Source organism: Bos javanicus, chromosome 20 (assembly GCF_032452875.1).
Source record: "Bos javanicus breed banteng chromosome 20, ARS-OSU_banteng_1.0, whole genome shotgun sequence".
Taxonomy (NCBI): Eukaryota; Metazoa; Chordata; class Mammalia; order Artiodactyla; family Bovidae; genus Bos; species Bos javanicus.
The window spans coordinates 49,099,445-49,106,896 of NC_083887.1; positions in this window are offsets into that span (position 1 = coordinate 49,099,445).

Here is a 7,452-nt window from a genome sequence, read left to right on the forward strand (position 1 = left end):
GTCTTGTATACAGGCTTGTATTGTTCCAGAGAAGGCAGTGGCACCCCACTCCAGTACTCTTGCTTGGAAAATCCTATGGATGGAGGAGCCTGGTAGGCTGCAGTCCATGGGGTCACAAAGAGTCGGACACGACTGAGCAACTTCACTTTCACTCTTTACTTTCCTGCATTGAAGAAGGAAATGGCAACCCACTCCAGTGTTCTTGCCTGGAGAATCCCAGGGACAGGGGGAGTCTGGTGGGCTTCCATCTATGGGGTCGCACAGAGTCGGACACGACTGAAGCTACTTAGCAGCAGCATACAGGCTTATTGTTACCATCTTTCTAATTTCCATGTATATGTGTTAGTATACTGTGTTGGTGTTTTTCTTGCTGGCTTACTTCACTCTGTATAATAGGCTCCAGTTTCATCCACCTCATTATAACTGATACAAATGTATTCTTTTTAATGGGTGAGTAATACTCCATTGTGTATGTGTACCACAGCTTTCTTATCCATTCATGTGCCGATGGACATCTAGGTTGCTTCCATGTCCTGGCTTATAAACAGTGGTGCAATGAACATTGGGGGACACGTGTCTCTTTCAATTCTGGTTTCCTCAGTGTGTATGCCCAGAAGTGGTATTGCTGGGTCAGAACTGCCTTATGATCCAGACTTTATTTTGGGGGGCTCCAAAATCACTGCAGATGGTGACTGCAGCCATGAAATTAAAAGACGCTTACTCCTTGGAAGGAAAGTTATGACCAACCTAGGTGGCATATTCAAAAGCAGAGACATTACTTCGCCATCAAAGGTCCGTCTAGTCAAGGCTATGGTTTTTCATGTGGTCATGTATGGATGTGAGAGTTGGACTGTGAAGAAGGCTGAGCGCCGAAGAATTGATGCTTTTGAACTGTGGTGTTGGGGAAGACTCTTGAGAGTCCCTTGGACTGCAAGGAGATCCAACCATTCCATTCTGAAGGAGATCAGCCCTGGAATTTCTTTGGAAGGAATGATGCTAAAGCTGAACCTCCAGTACTTTGGCCACCTCATACGAAGAGTTGACTCATTGGAAAGACTCTGATGCTGGGAGGGATTTGGGGGCAGGAGGAGAAGGGGACGACAGAGGATGAGATGGCTGGATGGCATCACTGCCTCGATGGACGTGAGTCTGAGTGAACCCCGTGAATTAGTGATGGACAGGGAGGTCTGGCATCCCACGATTCATGGGGTCACAAAGAGTCGGACATGACTGAGCGACGAATTGAAGTAAACTGAGGTACAACCTGTGTTAGTTAACTGGATTGTGGTAATCATTTCACGAAGTATGTGTATGTCAAATCATAACATTATATTCTTTGTCTACAATTTTATTTATCAATTATAATTCAGTAAAACTGAAGGAATAAAAAAGAACTTTAGATGTCCATTAGCAAACCACCAGGATGACACCTATAGCTGGAAAAAAGTTTAGTTTATTAATATTTGTTGCAAGAGAAAAAGGGAGATGATAGAGCAGGTGTAATCATGGAGTGTCTCAGAAATAGAGTTTAGGAGGGGCTGTTATAGGTCTAGAATGTGTTAGGCAATTTTGATGATAGTTTAACAAAGCAATAGTTTATTCTAGATAGGTCACTTTGAGAAGCAGGGACAATGCTGGATTGTGTCTGTATCTTGTACTTTTTTTTTTAATCTAAATTATGGAACAAAGGTAAGCCAGTTTGTAATTTTCAAAGCAGCATCAGTCATCACACCAGTGAAGAGGTATTATAGCACTTTCAATATGTTAACAATGTATTAAATATCAATTAGTAGAAATTAATAAGTAAATAATATGTTATGGTTTGTGATCCCCCATTTTTTAAGGTTAACCCTAATGACTCATCAAATTTCTTACCATTGGCAATTGGGTTATTTTAGGAAAGTAAATTAAAATATGTCCAGAAGAATAACAACTCAACTTCTACAAATAATTGTCAAATGCTGTAACATTTAGAATGTAGAGATTTCTATCCTGTTTGCCAATGGTTTCATGAAACATAGAAATTTGATTTTAATTTTAAATCAAACTTGTAACAAGATATTTATGTGCTTGGTGATTTGAAAATAGTTGAGAATCTAAACAGTCTTACAGCACTGCCCCACTTGCTGTTACTTACCAATTATAGGTGAGCCTTTGTTACCCAATTTTCTTATTTATATCTATATTGTTACCTTTCATCCACCTCTCACTAAACCATTTACCACAGTATCATGCAATTAGAAAAGAAGCTATCACCGACTTTTCTTTCTTCCTTAGAGAAAGAACACTGATTCTCAAAATCATACACTTTAAAAATGAAAACACACAGTAGCTTGAAGCAAACAATGACTTCACTTTTAAAGACTATAAAAGCTTTTAGAAAATGAAAGACTTGAAAATCATACAACAATTTTCCAGTGGTGGCATGTGAATATTTTATGTAAGCCATAAACTTAAAAAAATGTTTTTGTGAATCTGTTAAGGCATCATCAGATTCGATCATTTTTAATGTTTACAGAAGAGATACCATCTGAATAAACATGGTTAAGATTCTGAGTGAGAAATTGGGTGATTTCTGTTCAGATTTACACTTGTTCATATTTTTATTTGTGTTAACACAGGATTGTAAATATATGTGTATATATATATATATATTTAATTAGGCTATTCTTTTTCCGACATAGTTTAATTTCATAATTGAACCAATACTTCATTTGTATTACTGGATACCTGTGTTAAACGTATTGATAGAATTTCATTATGTCTTCTTCCAAGCTTCCTAAACATGAACAGTAGTTAGCTTCTAACAGTGAATGATTTTGCAACTATTTGTCAGTATAGTATGCTGAATTTGCTTTTGCATAAGAATAATATATATATTTTTTGATGTGTGTGCTCAGTCGTGTCCAACTCTTTGTGACCCTATGGACTGTAGCTCTCCAGGCTCCTCTGTCCATGGGTTTCCCATGGACAAGAATCTAAACAGTCTTACAGCACAGGCAAGAATACTGGAGTGGGTTGGCATTTCCTTCTCCAGGGATCTTCCTGACCCAAGGATCAAACCAGAGTCTCTTGCAGCTCCTGCGAAAGGTGGACTACCTACCATTGCACCACCTGGGAAGTCTAAGAATAATATAATGTAGAGTTTAAAACATAGAATCTGGAGGCTGTCCAGTTTAATATTTAATTTCTATGACCTACAATTTTTTGTGAACTGGAACAGATTTTAGCCTCTCTTTCAAAAACACTGTTTTTCACTTATGTCCCTCTTGAATAAAAAGTGTTTAAAAATAATACTTGACTCATATGGTGGTTTTGAGCATTACAACAGTTAATAATGAGAAATACTTAGCAGGGAGTCAGGTATACATGTGTGGGCCATGTTATTATTCCTTGTTTTCCTTTCACTGGATCTTCGTGACACTAATCATTCATTTTATCATTCCTTTCTCCCAGAATTGTCAATGATATACAGTGACACTAGGAAATGTCAAACTGTAGTCTGTTTTTCAAATGACCGCGCTCTATCATTTCTGGCCTATGTTCCAGTGCTTCAGCATAGAGAATTCTTTTGTTATCACCTGTTTCAACACCCCAAATCTAATAAAGGCCAAAAGTTGTGTACTTTTTTAAAGAGACTCAATATATACACTCCAGTCCCATTTCTTCTTTTTTTTTATCTCCTGGCTAATTTTCCTTCTTCCCTTTGCAAGTAAGTTATGCCTATAAGAGTGAATGTTTGCTAAATAAGTGGGGATGATAGTGATCAAGTCATTTCCAGGTGCATTTAATCATAACATCTAGCACAATCCTGGAGAAGGCAATGGCACCCCACTCCAGTACTCTTGCCTGGAAAATCCCATGGATGGAGGAGCCTGGTAGGCTGCAGTCCATGGGGTCGCAAAGAGTCGGACACGACTGAGCAACTTCACTTTCACTTTTCACTTTCATGCATTGGAGAATGAAAAGGCAACCCACTCCAGTGTTCTTGCCTGGAGAATCCCAGGGATGGGGGAGCGTGGTGGGCTGCCATCTATGGGGTCGCACAGAGTCGGACACGGCTGAAGTGACTTAGCAGCAGTATCACAATCCTCCATTTTTCTTCTCTTTCCTCAGGATACCAGCCAGAAGAAGAAAGGAGCCTAGATTACTGAATGACTTGAGTGCATGATATAAAACCTCTCAACTGACTGCATTGTATTGGCATATAAGAAATATAAAGGTTTTTGTGTGCAAGACATGCCATGTTTCATTAGTGTATTTGTTGTGACAATTACCTGACCTTATCTATTTTGCAATATATGTCTTCAATCCCCCAATGTTCAATATATGACTATTGCTTGTTGGATGAACTTAAATCATAATTTACCAGATAATATAACAATCTTTTAAAAAATCTCTCAGTAAAACTACAAGAAGGGTAAATAACATTTTATCTCTTAAAAAAATTCCTTTCTAATTTATAAAAATTTTGTTGTTCAGTTGCTCAGTCATGTCTGACTCTTTGTGGCCCCATGGACTGCTGCACACCAGGCTTCCCTGTCCTTCACCATCTCCCAGAGCTTGCTCAAACTCATGTCCATTGACTCAGTGACTCCATCTAAACATCTCGTCCTCTGTTGTGCCCTTTTTAATACACCTTCAATCTTTCTCAGCATCAGGGTCTTTTCTAATGAGTTGGCTCTTTGCATCAGGTCGCCAAAGGATTGTAGTTTCAGCTTCAAGATCAGTCCTTCCAATGGACACCCAGGACTGATCTCCTTTAGGGTGGACTGGTTGGATCTCCTTGCACTCCAAGGGACTCTCAAGAATCTTCTCCATCACTACAGTTCGAAAGCATTGATTCTTCAGTGCTCAGCTTTCTTCACAGTCCAACTTTCACATCCATACATGACCACTGGAAAAGCCATAGCTTTGACAATATGGACCTTTGTTGACAAAGTAATGTCTCTACTTTTAATATGCCATCTATTTATAAAAATACCTTCTCTAGTAACTACATGATAGAGTTTAACATGCATGTGAACTTAGCAAAGGATACCATAATTTTTTTTAGCAAACACATAATTTTAAAACTTTAATCTTCTTGATTTACTGAAATATCATAGAAGTGAATTAATCTTGTAGGTATTTTACCTTGTTTGAAACTGGCTCAGTGGTGCAAATAAACTTCATATCTCTCTCCATTTAATTTTCTTTAGCTTATATGTTCTAAATTCTAATTAATGTAGTCAGAGATTTCAAAATGCATATCTCACACAAAGTTCTGCAATATTCACCTTTTCTGAATAATTCCCTCATTGTATTCAGAATAGTCAATACTTTATATGTGCATAATATCAACCCAACTTAGGTAAAGTGAAAAGAGAAAATGAACTGAGAAAATATAAAAACTGCTGACTAGCTCCTCTCTGTTTTACTAAGGGCAGGAGGAGAAAATATGAAGAGGAATTTCAGCATGAAGGATTTGGAATTACTTCCTGTCAACAAGGGCCCTAAAATATATGCTTTTTTGATTGAACAATAAACTTAGGTAATAAAGCAGTAAAAAATCCAATAACGTCTGATTACACAAATATTTTATGTACCATAAGTAAGTCAATACACAATTTAAAGCAAAAACAAAATCACCAAATGTTATTGTACTTTAGGTTAAATATTTTGACCATTATACTTTGCCGTGAATTGCACATTAATAATTGCTAATCACTATGTAATACAATCTTTGACAAAGGTTTTAAACTATTTTATGTGCTATTTAGGCACAGAGTGCTTAACAGAACTTAATTCGTCTTCTAAATCTTTCATAAACTTTTTAATGAAGGGAATACCAATTCTATATCAGAGATAAAATGTTAACAATGTATCTCCATTTACTGCATGATAATTCATTCTCCCAATTATAGAACTGAAAAATGTTTTCTACAATTATCTGATTGTTTGATGTGATATTACTTACCCTGTGTCTAACTAAAAGATAATGACCCTATTTGTTTCTAATGGTTTCTGATAGATGTACCAACCAAATGAAATTGAAGAGGGAAAAGTCAGCTAGATTACAATTTTTGTCCTATAGTGTCTTCCCTGGTGGCTCAGACAGTAAAGAATCTGCCTAAAATGCAGGAGACCTGGGTTCAGTCTCTCAGCTGGAATGATCCCCTGGAAAAAGGGAATGGTAACCTACTCCAGTATTCTGGCCAGGAGAATTCCATGGACTTTATAGTCCATAGAGTCTCAAACAGTCGGACACAACTGAGTGACTTTCACTTTCACTTTCACTTGTAAGAGTGGCAGAATTTTACCCCCAAATCCTAAGACTCTGCTCTGTGATTCATCTCTCAGTCAGTTCAATTGCTCAGTCATGTCCAACTTTTTGTGACTTTTTTTGTAGATTCATCTATAAAAGCCTGCAAAATGCCCAAAACAGCATCTCTATCTGCCACTGACACCCCTCGTTTGCTATTTTTATTGTACAAACGGAAAGGGAGGGAGGGATTAATGTGATCTAAAATGAGTTCATTTTATACTTGACTAGATACACTTTTTACTATATTTATTAATATTTTTGGTGACTTTAAATAACATTTGGGGTAAAATCCTGGCATTCATAGGCTTTTAGGCACAAGGTCATGCTTATTTGTAAAGCTATTTTTGCCCATTTAAAAAGCAATCACTTCTGGGCTTTTATGGTAGATATGATGAAGTACAAGACTAGAACAGCTTCTCCTTATAAAATACCAAACCAAAGCAATACTGAATTCCTCGAGGGACTGCAGAGTTTAGTACTATAATTTGAAAGGTTCAGGAGTGGTGATATGACCATATTCCCATTCAACCTAACTATTTGCCTGGCACAGAAAGAAGGCAGTTTTGTTTTGTTTTGTTTTGCAACAGGTGTCTCAATACATTTCTCATATTGGTTTGATTTCTCTGCTAGAGCCTTGACTGATTCAGATTTTGGTACCTGGAGTGGAGTACTGCAATAAAAAATTCTGAAAATATTGAAACAGCTTCAGACTTTGGCAGTTGACAGAGGATAGAAGATTTCAATAATCCTGGTTATATTTGATCATGCATGGTGGGTGAGGGCTTAGAAGAAATTGAGTATGAGAGAGAAAATCTGTCTCATCTTAGAGAATATCTAAATCATCTTAAAAAAGACTTTCTGGCAGTAAGAGTTCAAAAGGAAATGAAAAAAAAGTTACTGGAAACTGGCGGAAAGTTGATCTTTTTTATAAAGTGTCAGAAAACTTAGTTGAATTGCATTGTAAAGACATGTGAAAAGCAGAACATTTAAGCAATGAACTTGTGTGTTTAGATGAGATTTCCTAGTGAAGTGTTGAAGATGTATTCTTTCTTCTCACTGCTCATAGTAAAATTTACAGGAAAGAAATAAATTGAGGGAAGAACTGTTAAGCAAAATGGAACTAGACTTTAATGATTTGGGAAACT